The 22,472-nt window shown below is 35.7% G+C and overlaps 1 protein-coding gene across 2 annotated transcripts in view; it reads right to left on the reverse strand.

The window, feature by feature from the left end:
- Positions 1-22,472, reverse strand: part of chst8 (carbohydrate (N-acetylgalactosamine 4-0) sulfotransferase 8) — a 166,210-nt gene that overhangs the window by 136,540 nt on the left and 7,198 nt on the right. Inside the window, exon 1 of one of the 2 annotated variants that reach the window (XM_077713402.1) lies at positions 13,885-14,099. The exons of the other annotated variant lie outside the window; for it this stretch is intronic. The gene's annotated coding sequence lies outside the window, so the exon portion shown is untranslated. Of the gene's footprint in view, positions 1-13,884; positions 14,100-22,472 lie in introns of those variants that run through there. 2 annotated transcript variants of the gene reach the window in all.

The following is a 22,472-nucleotide window of genomic DNA, read 5'->3' on the forward strand; positions in this document are numbered from 1 at the left end:
AGAAGTATACAAAATAAAACACATAACTCTTACTTGAGTATAATTTGCCGGCTCAGACAAACTAGGGAACAAAAAACTGCATCTTATAGTCCATAAAATACACTCATTTTCAATCTAAAAGTGCATACATGAAAAGACTTCCTTTGTCCTTAAGTCCACACCCAGAAACCCCACGCATGCTTGGAGAGAACATGCAAACTTCACATAGGTGGACCAACCTGGATTCAAACCCAGGACACCAAGCTGCAAGTCAGACATGCCATCCACTAGTCCACAGCACTTTCCCGTCATTACATTTTTTCCCTTCCACATCATATGTGTCACTTTGTTTTTTTGCTAAACTCAAATTTCTTTAAAATGTTACTAACTAAAGAGTATTTTTCATTTATTAATTCCACCAAATGAATTAAAACCTGCAAAAAATAACTTTAACACGACATTCTCATTTCCTAGCCTTGTACCTACGCATTTTTATTCACTTATTTAAGTATATTTACCCCACAAATCATCTTAACATTATATTAAGCATTTGAACATAAATTGCAGGCTCAGCCAAACTAGGAAACAACAAAAACTGCATCTTATAATCCATAAAATACACTCATTTTCAATCTTAAAAGTGCCTACATGAAACAACAGTCTTCCTTTGTCCTAAAATCCACACCTGTTGCTCTAAAATTCCTCAAACAGAAGCCTAGCCAACCATTGCCGGGGTGCCGTAGAACTGCACAAACTACTGAGAGTACAGGTTAGACCTTAACCACATCAAAGAGTACTACACGGGGTCAACCACAAGTCTGGCAGGCTGAGAGTACATTTTTTTTATAATAACATTCCACTCTGTAATGGCACATGATACTTATTTCCCAGGTAAGAGGTCCTTTTTTACCTGCTGGGTCAAATAGGCCAGTAATTGCGTGTAATTAAATGTGCTCAATGACATGCTAATTGAAAAAATGGCCGCTTCACGCCTCGCTCGGCTGTTTAATCACGCAGAGACGCGGATAACAAAAAGACTTTTTATTCCCAACCTTTCACGCCGGGGTTGTAATTAGAACAGCGCACACATTGATGGAAAATATTAAATTACAATTAAGATGTTTGTATTGATTTGTAATGTCGTAGGCTAAATGACTGATGACTCCAAAGATATTTTTATTAGCCAAGTGATCTACGGGAGTTAATTGACATATGAATCATAATTACATGTTTTAGTGGGTGGCGTAGAGTAAAGTAACACTTAGTGTAATTGAGGGGGTGAAATATTAATATTGCTAGGGTCGCGGAGGGTGCTGGAGACTATCCCAGCTGACTCCTGGCACAAATTAGTGACCAGTTGGAGACAAACAACTATTCACTAGTTAAGGGCAATTTAGAGTGTCCAATCAGGTTGTAGGAGGAAATTGGAGTACCGAGAGAAAACCCACACAGGCTTGGGGAGAACATGCAAACTTCGTAGAGGAACCAACCTGGATTCGACCCCAGAACCCAAGAGCTGTGAAGCCGACACGCCAACCACTCACTATGCCACCAGATCCGGTCTACCAAGAGAAAACCCACACAGACTAGGGGAGAACATGCAAACTTCGTAGGGGAACCAACTTGGATTCGAACCCAAGACCCCAGAGCTTTGAGGACGACATGCCAACCACTAGGCCAACGGACACCGGAGTACCAAGAGAAAACCCACACATACTTGGGGAGAACATACAAACTTCGTAGGTGGACCAACCTGGATTCGAACCCAGGACCCCAGCCGTCAAGCCGACACGCCAACCACTATTCCACCGTCACTATTCCTTCATTATTATTGTTTTTTTTTCTTACAAATCATTTGCTTTACTTTGTTTTTTGCTAAACTCAAATTTCTTTAAAATGATACTAATTACAAAGAATATTATCCTTTATTTAATTCTACCAAATGAATTAAAACCTACAAAAAATGAGTTTAACACACCATTCTCACATTTCCCAGCCTTATACCCACACATTTTATCCCTTATTCCACCATATTTACCCCACAAATCATCTTTAATATTATATTAAAACACCCATAATAATTTCACCCAATTTTTTTAACCATACCAAAAACTCCAAACACAATTACCCAAGTTCATATTCAAATTTACAGTCCGAAAATATTTACTATGATTTGTAAAAGCAGGGAACTTTTCCGCATGATTTCCTGACTGAGTGCAGACTAATAAATCCGACTGTTGTTGTTGGGGGGGTGACGGCGTCACAGTCATGACAAACTGGCTTCTGGGCTTCCTGGCATCCCTCGCATGAGACATTTTGTACCGTATCTAAAGTGTATGTATGCTTGTATTTATTATCCGAGCATGATAGAGTGAATTTCTCTTTCTCGCTGTCACTCGGTAAGGTGTCGCACACTTTGTCGGCGCTCCGTCACCCTCCATCTTTTCCTCATCTTCCTCAACAAGACAACGTTGTCCCTCCCTCTAATCCTGGCGGGGCGGAAAAGTGACTCACGAATTACAGCTTTTCGCGCTTTAATAGCATTAATGTCTGATTTGGGCTTCCTTGTCGCTAATAAACTCGACTCGCATCTTCTTAAAAGCCGGTTAGACACTATTGTTGGAGGATAGTGTAGCAAAACATGAAAAGTACTAATCTGATTTGTTTTATAGAGGAAATTCTGGCACCTGTCGGATGTGTTGAGGCATGATGGGAACTGACATTGTGGTTAAAGGGTGTATTGTAGTAAAAAATGGATGCAACTACATCCTGGTAGGACCATAACAGACAAGACAAACAGATTCATGGATAGTTTCTTCATAAGAGCCAGCACCAACTCGAGTTTTACACCAAGGTGGATTTAATTAAGACTTATTGCTATCCATTTTAGTCACTTTGTACCTTGTTAATGTGAACACTAATTCAATGTGGATTACAGTAATCCTTTCAATATTGTGGTTTAGGTAGACTAAACATGGACAAGACAATTGAAAAACATTTACCGTATTTTCACGACTATAAGGCGCACTTAAAAGTCTTAAATTCTCTCCAAAATAGACAGTGCACCTTATAACATAGTGCACCTTATAATACAGTGCGCCTTATATATGGAAAAAATGTCATTCATTGAGGGTGCGCCTTATAGTCGTGAAAATACGGTAGTAGTATTACTAAAACTACAAAAAGGTAGCTAAAATAAGGGTGTATTTTAACTACTTTTTTTTCTACAGTGCTGAGTACTAGTAGTATTAAGCGGAAGATAGGGGGAGTGGCTTCAGCTTGCAAGTTTTGGGTCTATTTTCATATTTTAATGAACTTTAAATAAAAAAGTTAAAGAAAATGTTTTCTAAAAGCCAGAAAAGACAAATCCACAATGTAGAAAAGCTGTAAAAGTTGAATTCGCAATATTGGAAGGATTACTGTACTACATATGTATTATGTTGACTACTTATTTACTTATTACTGGCAAGTTTCAGCGTGGATTTTCATATTTTTATGAACTTTAAAAAAAATACGTTCAAAAAATATATTTTTCTAAAAGCCAGAAAAAAAATCCGATGTAGAAAAGCCGCAAAAGTTGAAGCCGTGATATTTGAGGGATTACTGTACTACCTATTTATTATGTTGACTACTTATTTCTGTATTACTTATTTATTGATTATTTATATGTTTGTTGTTATTTTTGCACATCCCTATTAATTTATGTCATGACTCCTTATAACTATTACAATTATATATATTATACTTATTTATTGCTTATTTATCTGTTTATTGTTGTTATTTTTGCACATCCTTATTTATCTATATCGTGATCCCTTATTACTATTACAATTATATGCGACTTATTTATTGATTATTTATCTGTCTATTTTTTGTCGTTGTTATTTGTACACTTTGTAGTGAAAGCATTAAATCCCATTATACTTGTATAAATGTCAATAGAAGTATTAAATTCAATTTTAATTGCTTATTGGCTGTTTAATAAATTATTGTTAAGTCCAGAAACAGCTAAAATCAAGAAAATTCATCTGAGCACAATAAATATCATAACTGGTGATAGTTTTGTGCTAAATTTGTGGAGTTTGCAAAGTCCTCCCTGTCCTTCGACGGGTTTTCTCCGGAAATTTCAGCGTAAGTGGTGGTGGTTAGCGTGTTCCAGGATCCGGGGTTGAATCCCACATTCCCACATGGAGTCTGCATGTTCTCCCCTAGCTTGATTGGCTAGTTGTTCTTTCCCTCATCAGACATTTAAGGTTAATTGAAACCAAGTGAATTTAACCAATTGATATGTCACATGTTGTCATTTAAAAAGACTTGAAAGTCAAGCCATATTGGTCACGTCAAGGTCAGCCGAGTAACAAGAGGTCTCCAGGTGAGACTTTCCGAAACCACATGCGGGAAGAGAATCCTCCCTGTGAATAATTCAACGGGTCTCCCGCACCCTAAATAACAGGCGGCAGGCTTTGTTTGACATCCTGAATGAATAATTAAGCTGTGACCTTTTGTTCCCATTAGAGGTGATAAGATGACAGCGCCGGATTTTCGGACCGGTGAGAGCTACACCAGAATAGATGAACCAAGACTTTGTTAGATTTGACAAATTGCGAGCCAAGACGAAACAATTCCAACCTGAAAACTAACATGTCCTGTTGATCGGATTGTAAAATGTTTATTTTCTTTGCTGTCAATGTCCTGTATAATAAGACAGCCTACTTGGCTTGTTTTCAGGCAAAAAATATGGCCGCCCTCAAGGTAAAGACATGGGAAATAAATTTTAATTATATCACGATGTTTGGGTTGTGGATTGTTGGGTTTTTTTTTAACGGGAATCGTAAGGTTGGTTCGTTTGTTTTGTTTTTTGTTTCTGGTCGTGTTGGATTTTTGAGTGTGTGGTTAGTTTAGTATATTTTTATAGTTGGTTTCTATTATTATTATTATTATTATTGATATTCTATTAGGCAGGGATGGTGAACAAGTTAGACACAAAGAGAAAAAATAATTAAAATGTGGGAGTTAAAGAGCCACAGAATGACAGAATCAGCCAAAAAAAATATCCAATCTCCCCAATTATTTTTTAAATATAAAGTATTATATTTAATGAGTGCATTTTAAGAAAGATTAAAAAAAATAAGAGAAAAATGAAACCATGAAAAGAACAATTTATACAAACTAGCGTTTTACTTGAATGTTTTTACAACTTTGTTCTATTAGCCTGGCTTTTTTTTGTGGACATGGACTTTCTGTATGTGGCTCCAGTATTTTTAGCTAGGTCTACAATGTCTTGTGTGTCTTATGTCTATCTTGCTACTGCAAACAAGAAATTTCCCGAATACGGCACAAAATAAAGTATATAACCTAACGAACCTAACCTAAAATATTATGAGTAGCAAAACAGCCGCATCTATTTTGGCTGGGAGCCGCATACGGCTCGAGAGCCACATGTTCGCCACCCCTGCAAAAAGCCATATGGAAAATAAATGAACAGAAGTGCTGCTGGTGTTACTTATTAATTGCGAGTTGGGGTGCATAGTTTGAAATTTTACTTTAAAAATGGCAGCTTGAATATTTTTTGTCAGGCTGGATAACCTACAGAGTATCAGAATACCCAGAGAAAACCCATCCCAGCACAGGGAAAACACACAAATTCCACAAAGAAACTAACTGATACTCAATGTCTCTAAAGCAGGGGTAGGGAACCTGCGGCTCAGGAGCCACATGTGGTTGTTCTGATGGGTGTTTATGGCTCTATGTTAATCTGTGAGCTAAAAGTTAGAGTTGCTTTAATCTTCCAGTTTTTAATTAAACCAGTTTTTTTATTTAAATTAAATGCATGCATCCCATTGATTAGCATCAGGGTAACAATTTTGTCAACATAATTCTGGGCTTTTTGTACTTTAAAAGCATTTAAATGACTAAAAATGCACTCATTTTCATGTATTTTTACTTCTAATAAATTCTAAGTATGGCTCTCAATGAATAACAATTGAAAATATGAATTGTTTATGTCTCTCTCTGTCAAAAAGCTTCCCGACCCTTTCTCTAAAGCATCCTAAACTATACTATTAAAGTACTACAGTCATCTTGAATTTTCTTAGCGAGAATCATTCAAGGCGAAAGTTTTGTTTGGGAAAGCAAACTTCTCGTTAAGAGGATGAAATCAGAGCCGCAACGCAATGGTGGTGGTGGCGCGCCAAGCACAGATTCGGTGGCAGAAGAAGGGAACAAGGCTGGTAGAAACAGACCATATTTATAGCCTAGGATAGGAATAATTCATTGTGATCAAAGTGCAGATCATGCTCAGCTCCATCAGCGGGATGAAAAGAGCACTCGTCCTTTCTTGCTGCGCTCTAGCGGCTCCCCACATGGCAACAAGAAGTTTTTCTGCTGCTAACTGTGACTTTGTCAATGGGGGTTCTTCCATAGCTGTATATATAGATGCACGTGTATATATACATAAGCTATACAGTGGTACCTCGAGCATTTTACACGAGCAATAGGAGATGTGTAATATTTCGGGCAAGTATTTGTCTTGAGATACAACACAAATTTTGATATATGAGCATACAGCGGACGTGAGAGGCTGCTCATAAGAACAACATGGCGACTGTCTTTTTGGTTGCAACTACCTTGTGTAATGTCTCTACGAGCACTGGGCGGAGCTTTGTATTTTTGCAGTGTTTTTTTTTCTTGTTAGTTATTGGGAATGGTGGAGCTTGTTCGGTAATACGAGAGGAGTATGTACTACTTCTCAGTGGCAAGTGGTTGTGTGTTATACTATTGTGAGGGCATTTGTGTGCATCATTTTCTGAGTATTTTGAAGGGAATCCAAAAGTAAACAACCCTCGATTGGTTGCATCTGAAAGTCAGGGTGGAGGCGGGGCCAAAAGAGCCAATTCGGGAGAAGAAAGGTATCAAAATTTAAAATAAATTAGAATTAAGTTTAGTGTAAGGTTAGATTAAACTTATTTTTGAGTGTGTCTGCATTGTAATCCAAGTTCATTTAAATTTGTTTATGTTATGTTACGAGTGCGTTGCCATGCAAAAAGTCTCCGCCCTCTCTCTCCTCACCACAAAATCGAACTAATTTTAGTACAACTAAACAAATTGTAGTACTATTAAACAAATGTAGTACTATTAAACAAATTGTAGTACTATTAAACAAATTGTTGTACTATTAAACTAATTTTAGTACCATTAAACAAATTTTAGTAGTATTAAACCTTTAGTTATTTGTTACTTTGTTTATAGATGGCAAATTATAACAAATAAATGCTTTTCCAATCCAATATCGTGTTCTTAAGCGTTTTTTTCACAAGTTTGGACCAAATTAATTAGTTTTTAGTTCATTTCTATGGGAAACATTCATTTGAGTTACAAGAAAATCGACATACGAGCTCAGTCCCTGAACTCATTAACGTCATATCTCGAGGTACTACTACACTGCTCAGATCATTCCTATTGGAAATCATAGAGCGTTTATCCCAAAAAAAATCCTTCATCAAAACTATATTCACTGTACAACTGGCTAAGCTGCGTTCCAAAAATCTCCAAATCACCCAAAATTTTCCATCCCTCGTCAAAACCTGAAGCGCTTATAGTTTCCACATAATGGAGAGGATCAAGCAGGTAGAACATTGAGATTAGTTGAAGAATACAGACTGCGAATCTGTTTGGATTAATTCTTTTAACAGGGTTTGTCACAACATGACAAAGAATAATTAGAAAGCATCAACAGCATGAATCCAAAGCCAAGTTACATAAACGAATGGATTCAATTGTTAAATTATTCAAACCTTCTCCTCATGAGACTCATCATGAGTATTGGTACGCACACTAACATACATAAACCCTGCATGTGGGCAAACAAATATGTATGGCGGCCATATGCACAAACACAACAAGGCACATATGTATATAAACAATACTTATAATAATATATGATCATTGTCATTTGACATTGACGAAAAAAGCAATGGCTAAATATTCTTTTCCCTATTTATTTAATCTCAAAAACAAAAGGAAAATTCAGTAAAAAATACTTTTATTTATCTTTCATTTATTTTCCATGCTGCTTTAACGTCACAGGGGTGCTGGAGCCTATCCCAAAGACATAGTGGTTGGGTTACACCTTAAACTGCCATCAACCAATAGGTAAAATTTACTTTAAATTGCTGTCAACCAATAAGTAAAAATTACTTTTATTTATCTTTCATTTATTTTCCATGCGGCTTTAACGTCACAGGGGTGCTGGAGCCTATCCCAAAGACATACAGTGGGTGGGTTACACCCTAAATTGCCGTCAACCAATAGAACGTCGCAACACATGGACTATTTTGGAGCCTTTATCCTGCCTACCGTGTGTACTTTTGGGGATGTAGTTGGATACCCCGATAACCCCAAGAAAAACCACACAGGAAGACCAAAACCGAGCTTGAACTCTTCAAGGAGACAAAAAGAACTTTATACAACTACCGTATTTTCTCACACATAAGCCGTACCCTTAAATCTGCCTTGAAATTCCTTAAATTTTACAATTTCTCGCGTATAAGCCATCATTCATTCATAGACATCAAAATTAATTTTCTTTAGCATTTTATCCATTTATTTTTTCTCTATTTTGAAATAAATTACCATGGCGGCCACATCTGTTTCCATTTCGTGTATGACAAGTCTAATTTGTGCGCAGATAAGCCTAACCCTCACTTCAGCATTTTTTTCCCGACAACTACGCAAGAAAATATGATATTTGTCAATATCATTAACAAAATAGACATCATAATACATTTTATTTAGCGTTTTATCTATTTATCTTTTCTCTATTTTGAACTAAATTACCATGGTGGCCGCATCATCTTGACATTTCGTATACGTCAAGGCTAATTTGTGCGCATATAAGCCCTACCCTCACTTCAGTCATATATTTTTTTGCGACAAACACGCAAGAAAATACAGTATTTATTGAAAAAACTAAAAGAACAGTACATACCCTCCAATACCTTAGCAAAAATCTACCTCATTTCCTTTCACAGGCCACACCAAATAACACACCGGATCCAAATCTTACCCACAGACCACAACTTTGACACCCCTTGCCCAAGAGAAATTCGCTGTAACAGCTTTGGCACGCATAACGCACATTGACAATTACACAGAGATAGAATATGGATAAAGCCCAATCTAATAGTCAACATGTGCACACCCAAGCTAGTCTTATCGTCTCATAAATCACTTTCCCGGCGGGACTCTCACACAAACCTTTTCTCACGCTTGGTACCTCCCGCATTTCTTTTCCGCACAAACACACACACACATGCCGTCTCTCCATCTTTCATTTTTTGCATCTTCCTTGGACGGACAAGTGCCTTCATTTTATTTCATTCCTTCTCTCTATCACACTTTTTTGCTGATTTTACCATTGACATACACACACACACACATCCACACACACACACTGGCGGCTGTTATTTAGCCGCCACCCCCGCCACGGTGAGGTGGGCAGCATTCCTAATTATTCAAAATACATATTTAATTACATTCGCAGTTTTATTTAATTATATGAAACTCGCTGGGAAATAAGGAGGGGAAAAAAAGGGATTAATACATGATGAGGGGTAGACCTTCGCCAAGGGCAATTGGAAAAAAAATAAAATGGAGGATTTTTTTGCAATGAGAAGCAAAGAGGAGAATACATACATAGATACATGAAGTTTTGCAAATTTCATAATAAATGGGATTCAGTCAACTGCACTTTTTCTTTTCTTATTCATGTTTTTTCGACTTATTGATATGAAGTGGGATCATAAATAGCAGAAAATTAGTTTTTTTTTAAAAATGCTCAAAAAATACAAATTGTTTAAAAAATTGCTAAAAAAAATTTAAATGTTTAAAAAATTGCGTAAAAAATTAAAATGTTTAAAAAATTGCTAAAAAATGTTTAAAAAAATTGCTAAAAAAGAATAAAAATTGTTTGAAAAATGCTAAAAAAAATTAAAATGTTTAAAAAATTGCTAAAAAAATAAAAATTGTTAAAATAAATTGCTAAAAATACTAACATTCATTTTTAGAAAGATAACAATTACGAATTGCTAAAAAATATTAAAATGAATTGTTTAAAAAAAATAACAAAAAGAATTGTACAAAAAAATAACAAAAAGAATTGTAAAAAAATATGTTATTTTTGGGAAAAGATACACTAATTGCATCAATGTCTTTAATACTAGTTGAAATCTATTCATTTTAATTTGGAGTCACTACTAAAGCTCCCACTTCAAATAAATTGGACATCTAGTGCCATCAATGGCAAATTCCTTTTTTACAGCCCCTTTTTTTCAAGGTCATCCTCCTCATATTATTTAAAGGTTAAGCCTGTGTGTCTGACTTGCCAAGTGCTAAATTCCTTATTGCTGATAGCAAGTCGACAAGAGTAAGCGAGCTGCTTGCTAAAGGGAACGTGGGAGTCAACTCTCCAAGGCAGAAACTTTAAAATGCCCCTAACTCCAACTCATTTTTAATGAACATGCATCAATGTACCCCACCCTTAAGAAAGTTCTTTAGAACTTAGTAAACTTCCTGTTATTTCTCCACAAATAAAATATCAGGAAACCTGTATAATCTCCTCATAAGAAAATACATATTCAACTCCAGTCTATATGTTTAACTTTAATATAATCCAATGTGAAGAATTACCAAAAATAACGACAGACCATCTAATTGGAGTATTTTTGGGTCGTAAAAAAATATGTGCATCTTCTATAATTCTGATTTTTTTGTTAGCATACACAACATCTCCAGCTCGAGATTAGCATTAAGATAGCATGAAAAAAATGCTATATTTAGGGCATAACATGTCATTTATATACAGCTAAATTATACTAATCCACTTAAATACAAACATTGGACATTTTTCTTTCATCTCATCTCATTTTCTGAATGGCTTCATCCACTTTAGGGTCGCTGGGGGTGCTAGAGCCCTGAATGGGTGTCCAGCCAATCACAACGCACGATACAAACAACTATTTATGCTCAGAATCCTACTTAGGGGCAATTTAGAGTGTCCAATTAGCCTACCATGCATGTTTTTGGAATGTGGGAGGGAACCTGGAGTACCCAGAGAAAACCCACACAAGCCCAGGGAAAACATGCAAACTCCAGACAGGTACACCGACCTGGATTCGAACCCAGAACCCCAAATTTCAATTCAAAATTAGCTACCTCGACAGCACATATATAAAAAAATTTAAACAAAATAAAAACTTTCCATACAATACAAACTTATATAAGTCACATTTTGGACAAAATTCTGTATCAACACAAGATTTCCACCCAAACATTCTCTGCCCAAAAATCCCAAGCAAAAGCATTAAATGATTCCGTTACACTTGTGAACAACTGAGCCAAGACAGCCTCCATTTTACTCTGATTGCCATCCAAAAATTTGGATTTGCTGATATCTCTTCCAAAGTCACTCCATTTTTTTTCTTCCACCGCTCTACTTTTACTCCAAGTAAGGCAACAATAAGGTCTATCCAACAGACAAGACAACCAAACAACAACAGCATCTAATCCAGACATGGGCAAACTACGGCCCGCGAGCCACATCCGGCCCATTAGGATTTTTAATCCGGCCCGCCGACATTGACCAAATATTTTTTTTCTCCCCTAGATGGCGCCGTCATGCGGAAGCCAATGGCAGTAGCTATGTCCACTCATTTGTTTTTCATGTTTTACAGCCCCTCTATCTTTTTAAAAAAATACATTTTAATACTTCTTAATACATTCCATTTTGCTTTACTTTGTACTTTATACTTTTTACTTTGAGTGATGAGTATGTTAATACTTTAGTCCTTTTTTCATGTTTATGTTTCATATAAACTGCACTTTTTTATTTGTATCGTATCTTGAGCTGACCCCGCCCATCTGTCACATTTTTAAAGTCAATGTGACCCCCCAGTGCTTTGTACTTTATACTTTTTTACTTTAATAATGAGTGATGAGTATGTTAATACTTAAGTCCTTTTTTTCAGTTTGTGTTTCATATGTACTATTAACGGATGCACTTTTTTATTTGTATCGTATCTTGTGCTGACCCCGCCTATCTGTCACATTTTTAAAGTCAATGTGACCCCCACAGGGCCCAGAATTTTGCCCACCCCTAATCTAATCTTCTAGTTCGGTTATCAAACTCAAACTCATGTCAGGTCAACAATCTTTCCAATCTTTTTAGCTCTCCTCTCTTTAAAAAAAAAAAACATCCATCAGACACTGGGTTACAACACTTAGCAAAAGCCAAGCCGTTTATTTCCTGCAGGGCAACAAGTCGTTCACTTATCCTAGCCCAGAGACGAATAAAAGCAAAGCGGAAAAACTTTTACGTTCTCTTATGCTGACAATACAAGGCCGGCATTAACTTCAGATTGTTAAATTGTTAAATAAAACGATATAGTCTACTTTTCGGACAACTTCCGACTTCTCCCTCCACAGCTGGGTTTCGGACTCTTCCGTTCCCTTATGGAGGGGCCAGCTGAAGGGGTGTGAGGGGCCGGTAGAAACTGAGGGGGGGCTATTGAATGTCATGGTTTGTATTTTATGAGGGAGTCTCTGTGCCTTGAAAAGCACCTGCATTTTCTCATTGCGATTCAAGGCACATACAGAGAATATATTTAATAATGAGGATTGTAATTGGATCATGCAAATATGCAAGAGCGCAGGTGTGAATATTAGGGGAGATTTGGGGGGGGTTATATATTTGTTTTTAAATTGGGATGTCAGAAGGTATATTCGGATTAAGAGTAGAAGGATATGAAGGAGTTTTCAAGGGTGGATTGTTTTTTTTAAATATTAATTCTGTTTTATTCTTAAGAGTCAAGTGCGATTTATAGTTTTTTAGTGCGATTTATAGTTTTTTTAGTATGATTATAACACTGGTTTATATGAAAATCGTTTGCTGGATGGTTTTATGCATGAAATAAAGTTGTAATTTCGGCCATAAAGTTGTAAAATATTCCGTCGCATTATTTAGGGTGTAAAATATTGCCCAAAAAAATTTGAAGGCTTGATTAAAGTAAAAAAAAAAGATTAAAAATTAAATAAATAAATAAATAATTGCATTTAAAATTAATAAAATAAAAAATAATTGGAATTAAAATGTATATTAATGAGTACATTTAGAAATATTTATAAAAAGATATAATAAAAAAATAATATTAAAAAAAATAAAATAAAGGCATTATTTTCTGTAAATTTATTTAGTTTATTAATGTTGGAATCTTCCAAGCTAAATTTAAGCTACATTATATATATCAAAGAAGAAATGATTAATTGTATGATTAAACTTTAGTATTTTAACACTAAAACTTATCTAAATAAATCATCTATTTTAAAAATAAAGTTAAAAAAAGTCCCTTCTTTGAAACTATCTATATTACAGTAATTATAAACGACATTCTACTAAGTACTGCTTTACCCAATTCAAAAAGACTTTATAATAAAATACAAGATTAAAATACATGTTATAGTAATTCAACAACTCCAACTACTACTTACTTTCCTAATTATCCATAGTCCTACTTCCTACCTCAAAGTAAAATATCTCCCCATCAACAGGCTTCTCCGACACACATCATCCATAGACCACCAAATTCACAAATATACCATAAAAAATAATAAAAAATTCATATCTCGAGTCCAACACCAACAACCAATGAGTGAAATCATCGCACCCAAATCTCCAAAACACAAAAACTCTTGCAAACTGACAGCATTTAGATACAAAATAATCAATTCCAACCATTCAAAATGACTTTTTGCGAGAGTATCGGTACAAACGGCGAGCGTAAGACGAGCCGGCGAAGAGAATCCGACGCGGAACTCCGTCCTCTCGGAGCGGAGCTTCTTTTTTTTTGTTACCTTCGCTCGACTCCAGACGTCCGCGCAGCCCGCGAGAAGCGAGCGGCGGGCGGATGGTGCTCGGCGCTCTCGATGTCCGGTCACTAGTTGATGGGCTCCGATACTTCCCACTTTCAGCACCACGGAGAGTGCACTAGGGTGCGGGAGTTAAGTTTGGCACCGCCTCGAAGCCGCCGTGATGAGCACGCTTGCTCTCGCTTGGCCGCGCTTGGAGGAAAAAGCGAAAGGGGGGGAGGCAGGAAGAGGGAAAGGGGAGGGGAGGGGGAGGTAGGGAGCGAGATGCGGGGAAGGAGCCAATCGCCATGCAACTCGCAAGCTGCGCAGCGCCGGAGAGTCTCGAAGGACCGCGGTGACGCGCACAAGCGCGTGTCTGTACGCTTTACGGGAGTGAGCGTCTGCAGCAAGGATAAAAATATTCATAAATGTACCTAAAAACTAAATATTTTAATGACTGAAGCAAAAATCTTAATGGGAAAGACTTATTTTAGATTATCTTTATTATTTTTTTCCTATCAAGTGACAAGTTTTATGAATTTTGACTATTTTTTTTTGAATATTTGACTTTTTTTAACCCAAAAATTGATTTTTTCATCAAGTATGTCATTCATTATACGAGTCATTTATCTTAAGTTGTGTCGCGGGGGTGCTGGATCCTATCCCAGTCAACAGCGGGAAGTCGATTACAGTCAAGTGATTTATTTTATTTAGAAATATTTAATTATACATTTTATATTTATTGATCACTAAATTATGCATGTGGGCAACGCTGATATTATAATTGGTTATGACATGGGGGCCGCTAAATATTGTCTCGCTGGCCGCAATTGACCCACGCTCCACATGTTTGAGACCTCTGTCCTGTTTGAATGTAATTATCAAAAAATGGAAGTGTATATCTGGTTTTCCTAGTCGAAGTACAAACATAGCTGAGAAAATAAATACATTAAAAATTTAAAATAATACAGTTGAAAAAAAATTAAAAAGAAAAATTTTAAAAAATCAAGCACTGGTTTTTGCTTAGTATTAATTTTAAATATATTAACATTAGGTAACCAACTCTTAATGACATAAATTGTACATTTCGTCAAACTTTTTTCAATTTAACGTTTTTCTATATATTTACTATATGTCTTTTTTTTTCCTCCAATCAATTTGTTGGTAGGCGAACCAGTGGTTATCCCATCTGCCTCACAGTTGTGGGGTCAAGGGTTCAATCCCATGTGTGTCCCTACTGTGTGGACTTAGCAAGTTCTACTTGGGTTTTCTCCAGGTACTCCGATTACCACCCATGTCCCCAAAACAACGTCTGTCTCTTTGTATCATATGATTGGCTGTCCATCGATTCAGGATAGACACCATCACCCCCCACGACTCTTGTAACGATAAACAGTTCAGAAAATGAATGAAAGAATGAATTTCTTCCTACACTTTAGATTATTCCACAACTTTTCTACTTTTGCTTTGTATTACACTACATTTCTGATGTTTTAAATAATAACCCATTTCTACCCTCCATTTTCTTTTCTTTCAACCCATTATATGAAACAAAGAAAAGCCAACATATCGCAAATATAACCCAGATAATAACTCATTTCAAAAATAGAATAACCAGTACATCTACAGATAAGCTTATTATACTATCTCCATCCACTTAATAGGTTATAAAGATGTTAAAAAGGCTGACATTGGAGACAATGACTGTCTCATCTTCAGGGTGTGGCATCCCCTGAACATCAGCACATCCTTTTCTATACTTAATGAACGCAACAGCGCCCTCTGCTGGAGCAAACCAACACATAGGAATGAAGGAGGGATTTCAGTGGCCACTTGGGAGATGAAGCTTTTTGCAAACCATCATAAATCTGGCACCAGCGCCATTTATTATTGGACTTCATAAAGCTGTTGTCTAGAAGTGGGCCACGATACACAAATAAAGTCTTGATGATCCGAGAAGATATAGAAGAAGTGAGAGAGAGAGGGAGGCGCTCAGATGGATGGACAAGTGGAAATGCTAGTGAAATCTTTGGCTTGGTTGGGTGTTAAATTAACAACATGACTCCACAAAGCAGGATTGTGTTGTTACACCCCTTGCATTCATCGGAAACAGAGATAAGAGTGTTAGGCTGTGTTTTCTTCCAAAATATATTCACATTGGGTGAAGAAACTGGGAGGCAAACTACGGTCCGCGGGCCACATCCGGCCCGTGAGGCGTTTTAATCCGGCCCGCCAACGTTGTCCAAATATTTTTTTCCAAGATGGCGAGGAAGCCAGTGGCAGTAGCTGTGTCCAGTCTTATTTGTTTTTGGTGTTTTATAGCGACTATCTTTTTTAAAATGATGATTTTAATATTTCTTAATACATTCCTTTGTACTTTACTTTGTACTTTATACTTTTTACTTTACTAATGAGTGATGAGTATGTTAATACTTTAGTTTTTTTTCTGTTTATGTTTCATATGTACTGTTAACGGATGTACTTTTTTATATGTATCGTATCATGTACTGACCTGGCCATCTGTCAAAATTTTTAAGTCAATGTGCCCCCAGGCCCAAAAGTTTGCCCAGTGATTTAAGATTACTTGCTAAAGAAGTAGAGAGTCAGATTCCATATAAATTGGCAATGAGGAGGAAGAGAAGGTTAGAGTAGAGGCAAAAATGTGGCTCTCAGGCTGCATGCGGCTCTTTGCTTCTTGTCATTTTTATATGCGGAGACTCGTTGCCTCGTTTCATGTTTGTCTCATTTTTATTGTCTTGTAAAATACACTCAAATTCATCAGGGCCCTTTAAAAAACAAATATTATATTGAAATTTTTGGGGGAGAATTTTTGATTTTTAGCCATTCTAAATATGTCTTACTCATATTATTCTTCTATTTATGTTTATAGGGTTACAATGGAAAATAAAACTGAGTAAATTGGAATAAATTAGTGGTATTGTGACAAAAAACTGTTTTTATAGGAAAATGTAAAAAAATAATAATTATTGGAATAATTTTGCGTAGTGTATCAAATAAAATGAAATAAAACAATAATTATTAAGAACTATTAAGAACATTTTGGGTCATGTAGGCTACTCTCAAAGCATACAAAATGCTAATAGTTAGCATCCTTAACGTTTTGGTTTATAATCTACCAAAAATAGTCACATGCTCTATAAAAGGTATAAAAATATGCAAATCTCAATCAACTATCATATTTAGAAAATAAAAATACTATTACCTAGTGACGTTTGTTGCCAAAAATAAATATCCGGTTTATTTTTCGTAATCAATATCACAAAATGTGTGCAAATTCCTCATGCGACATTTAATCTGTTTAAAAATTAAAAGATATAAACATGCTACAAAGCTGTAGAAATAGCATAAATGTTGCATGCCTCAACTTATTTGAATGCAGTGTTGCAAACAATTACACTGCAAGGTCAAAAAAAGGTCAACGTCAAGAAAGCATCGTTCACAATTTCATCATTAAAAAGCTGAATGCCTCATTAAGTCATTTTTTTCGTTGTTTTTGTTTCCGTAACAAGAAACGTCTCGTCTTTTTAAGGTATTTTGCTTGAAAGGCTCTTGAATTGATTGCAACATGAAGTGAAACACTCACCTGATTAACTCTGTGTTGATCTAAAGCCGCTCAGTCTGAGAGAATAAAAGCTACGTATTTAACTAACAGCGGCGGCGAGGTTAAGCGGATCTGCGCAAATTCAAATAAACGTATTGTTTGGGGGCCAAAAGTAGGTCACACACTGCAGATAAACTTTGCCAGAACTCCCAGCTTACTGTATTCTCCTACTCTTAATTAATATTTTGACAACTATTTGCTAAACAAGTCAAATCTCATTAAAAAAAATTCAAGTACAGTCATACCTCTACTTACAAATGCCTCTAGGGGCGAAAGTTTCAAGTTACGAATTTTGTATATGCAAATGAGTGACTCAAGATACGCAAAAGATCCAAGTTACAAAATCCCCTAAAAAGTAAAGTGTTCCCTCGGTTATCGTGTTTAATGGGGACCGGGACTACCCGCGATGAGTGAATTTCTGCAAAGTAGCGATTCCCCTTCAAAAAAGCTTAAATTGAATTTAATTCAAAAAAAATATTTATTTTAATTTTATTTATTTATTTATTTTTTTACCCCCCTGTATACAGTACACCATATAGAATACGGGTAGAGAAAGTGAAATTCATGTTATAACAAAAAATCTGTAAAATATGTTGTTTCAATGTAATATTTGTATTTTTTTTACCCAAAAAATCTGCGAAGCTCTGAGTCCGTGCTAGCTGAACCGCGAAGTAGCGAGGGAAACTATTTTATTTTGAAATTCCCTTAAGTGATTAAAAATAGTACAAATGCAACATGGCACATTCTCACACACACACAAATAGGGCACACGTAAAAGTCTAAAATGCACTACAAAGTGGACGGCTTGCGGACCAGGTAGAACAGGCTCTTTTTGGCCGCCATCTGGCGGACATACACAGGTATCACATCTATAATGTGAACGTAGGGAGATATTACAACAGCGCAGCACACTTCATATGCTTAATTTAGTTTAAGATATTAATAAATTATTTCCTTAGTATTTTCTCATTTGTGTTTCCTCATATTTTTCATACAAAATTGGGACACTTTGACCAATTTAAAGGGTTTAATTGACACTTGTGTGACAACCGTAGAACAAATTAGAGAATTTACATATAAAGTACACCTCTACTTACGAAATGTTCAAGTTACGAAAAAAGTCCTGGAACCAAATAATTTTGTAAGTAGAGGTACTGCTATAGTATGATAAATCACTTTTGGCATATTTTGCCGTGTTTAAACAAGCAAAAATGTTTGAATAAATGAGAACAAAGGCAATATTACTTAGCGGGTACTCCATTCACAACGTAACGTTGTCGAATTGCAGTTCTTTAAGCGATCCAGTCCCGATTACCAGTAATAGGCATGATTTTCCACTTAACCTAAATCGTTTCCTCAGATGCGTTTCATCTTAAATGGAAATTGCAGCTCTCTCTCTCTTTATATATACATTTCATTCACAGGAAGAAAAACAGACAGCTGAGAATTAATGTTGCCTTCGATACTCCTATTAGAATGAGTTCTATACAGCATTCAAATGCAGGAGATTGGTATCAGCCATTATAACGTGCCAATATGTGCTTTTCAAGAAGCCATTTTTTGGCTTTAGACCAATGCTTCTCAATGGTTTTCTCCTGCCGGACCATTTTAGATAGAATATTTAGATTTTTTTTATATAAATGGATTAAAAAAACTGGATTAAAAGCCCTGAATATTCCATTTTTTATAGATCTTAAATAATATTTATTCTAGCTCTTTTTATATATATATTTTTAGAATTTACAAAATGATTTTTGAACTAAAAACAGAAAAAAATGATTAAAAAATGATCATTATTGATTTAAAAGGGGGAAATCAGGAAAGTTAATATACATTTATGCTCTTCATTTTAATTTACAATAAAAATGTTTATTTTAGCTTTTTTTTTTACATAATTTTTTAGATTTTCAAAAATATTTTTTGAATTAAAAACTGAAAAAAATGATAACAAATTGTAATTAATGATTAAAAATGGGGAAAATCAGGAAATGTAATATACATCTATACTCTACATTTTAATTTGATCCTAAAAAACAAAGTCGGCACTCATGATTTACTTTCCCGGGCCACACAAAATGATGTGGCGGGCCAGATTTGGCCCCCGGACCACCACTTTGACACATGTGCTGTAATATTTCTAAAGTACGTCACTACAATTATATATAAATTAAGTATTTTGACTGCGTATCCGAGCGAGATTGGGGGGGATTTGTTGGAAAAATGCCGGCGTAAATTTCCCCTTTGCCACCACAGGGGTGCGTTTTGTCGCCGCAGGGCAACTTGGACACTCACTGATGAGAGAGCTGTGATTGACAGCAGCACACCTGTTGTTTGAGGCCTGTAACAGTCATAACTGCTCTTTTTTTTTTAATACGTATTTTGTCAAAGCAACATCACAAGTAGCTAACGTGGTCTTATTAATCCAACAAAGCAATCTCATGCTTTGTATAGTCTTATTTTGTGAAGGATTTGAATAAATAGGTTGTATTTTAAACAACTGTTTAGAGCACAGGTGTCAAAATCGCAGCCCGCGGGCCAAATCTGGCCCGCCGCATCATTTTGTGTGGCCCGGGAAAGTAAATCATGAGTGCCGACTTTCTGTTTTAGGGTCAAATTCAAATGAAAAATATAGATTATTATATTTACTGATTTCCCCCTTTTAAATCAATAATTGTCGTTTTTTTAATCATTATTTCTGTGTTTTTAGTTCAAAAATCATTTTGTAAAATCTAAAAATATATTTTAAAAAATCTAAAAATAAACATTGTTTTAAAACTATACAAAATTGAATATTCAGGAGTTTGAAGAGTTCTTTTAATCCAATTATATAAAAAAAATATTTTACATTTTTAATAAATCGGGCTATAAAAACATTACAAATACTCTGTAAAATGATTATTTTTATATTTTATTTTTTTAAAATGATATGAAAGTCTCATACGAGTGAAAAACTGTTTTTTCTAATATAAAAAATAATAATAATTGTCTAGCTTTTCCTACAATAAAAAATAGGTCTAAAAAAGTTCTCTTCTGACTGAACATTCATCCTGGACAAACACCGAGTTAATCCCGAACTCTGGGAAATCATGTTGATAACTAGATCGCAAATGAAATATGATTTTAATCTGGAATTTAGTTGATCTCAAGTTAAACACACATGACTGTAAATCCTGATTAATGCAGAGAAGCGCATTATGATGCGCGAACACGCCTCCCACCGTGGTGTTCAGATTATATCCACCCGTGTATTGGCCTATTTTTGTCTTTGAAAAGTCATAAAAAAATCCCTATCATATTTTCCAACCAAAAAAAAATAATTATATGACACACAAGGCATCTAATTGTCTTGGCAATAGAAAAAAATATGAAAATTACATTTGGAAATATGCCTAATTGAACAGCAGCTTTGATGTCGGAAACGTCGGGACAGGAAATTTCACGCTACTAATTTTCATTGGGCGCCGTCACCCTCGCATGCTTATGAATGGTTTTCATTTTAAGTGGTTTTAAGGGAAATGGAAATAGCGGGTTAGCAACTGACAAAAAAACATGGGAAATAAACAAATCAAAAGGACGTTTTATTATAGATTTTTTTCTAAAAATCAATTTTTTTAACCATCAAGTGCGTAACCAAGACAACCGCTCAAATACCCTCGACAAAATCCCCAAATCTGGTTTCACAAACACTCACTCGATCGACCCCAGTTGATTGGTCTTCTTTCATTGTTTTTTAGTCATCTAGGGGTGCCGGAGCCTATCCCAGCCAACAATAGACAGGTTGCGAACAAACAGCCTTTCTTGTATCTGCATTCTCACCCTCTTGCTACTGTTACAATGAGATTTTTCCTGAATACGGGATGAATAAAGTTATCCAATCCAATCCATTTTAACCCAATCACAAGACACATGGAGTCAAACAACTATCCACGCACACACTCATACCAAAGGACAGTTTGGAAAAGCTAACCACTAAGACACCGTGCCATCTGGTTGGTCTTGCTAAAACAAGGGTGTCAGACTCACTATAATATTTTGATTATTTTTAATTATAAAAGGGATTAAAAGGACTGGATTAAAAGCCCTGAATATTCATTTTTTTAATAGATCTAGAACAATGTTTATTTTTGCTTTTTCTATATATATTTTTAGATTTTACAAAGTGATTTTTGAACTAAAAACAGAAAAAATTGATTAAAAAATGACAATTATTGATTTAAAAGGGGTAAATCAGGAAATTTAATATACATCTATACTCTTCATTTTAATTTGATCCTAAAACAGAAAGTCGGCACTCATGATTTACTTTCCCGGGACACACAAAATGATGCGGTGGGACAGATTCGGCCCCCGGGCCGCCATTTTGACACATGTGCTAAGGGGGTTCGATCCGATCTATAAGATTTTTCTTTTTACCGGGTGGTCAAAATGCATTGGACATGTCTGGTTTCATCAAAAGAGGCCAATAAGTTAACTCTTTGCCACAAAATACCCCAAATGGTCCGTATGGGCATGAAAAAAATAGTCTGATCGTGCCATGTGATTGGCTGCCAATCTGTTAAGGATGCATATTTCTCTGGGATAAACTCTATGACCCTATCGACCTTTGCTAGGATAAGAAACAAATATCCCGCCAAGATATAAGTAGCTTTCGAGAAGGATTACTACTCCCCTTAACCGAAGCGAGTAAAAGCATATGGGGCTCGGACGATTGGTCGCTGGTCTTTTGGTCGCTGGTCTATTGGTCGCTGGTCTATTGGTCGCTGGTCTTTTGGTCGCTGGTCTTTTGGTCGCTGGTCTTTTGGTCGCCGGTCAAATGGTGACAAAGAATTTACTGTTGAAGCCAGCTCTCAAAATTGTATTCATGAGAGAGAGTTTAATATCTAAGAGAGAGAGAATATAATATCTAAGAGAGAGTTTAATATCTAAGAGAGAGAGAGAGTTTAATATCTAAGAGAGAGAGAGTTTAATATCT

This window comes from Stigmatopora nigra, chromosome 3, assembly GCF_051989575.1.
Source record: "Stigmatopora nigra isolate UIUO_SnigA chromosome 3, RoL_Snig_1.1, whole genome shotgun sequence".
NCBI lineage: Eukaryota > Metazoa > Chordata > Actinopteri > Syngnathiformes > Syngnathidae > Stigmatopora > Stigmatopora nigra.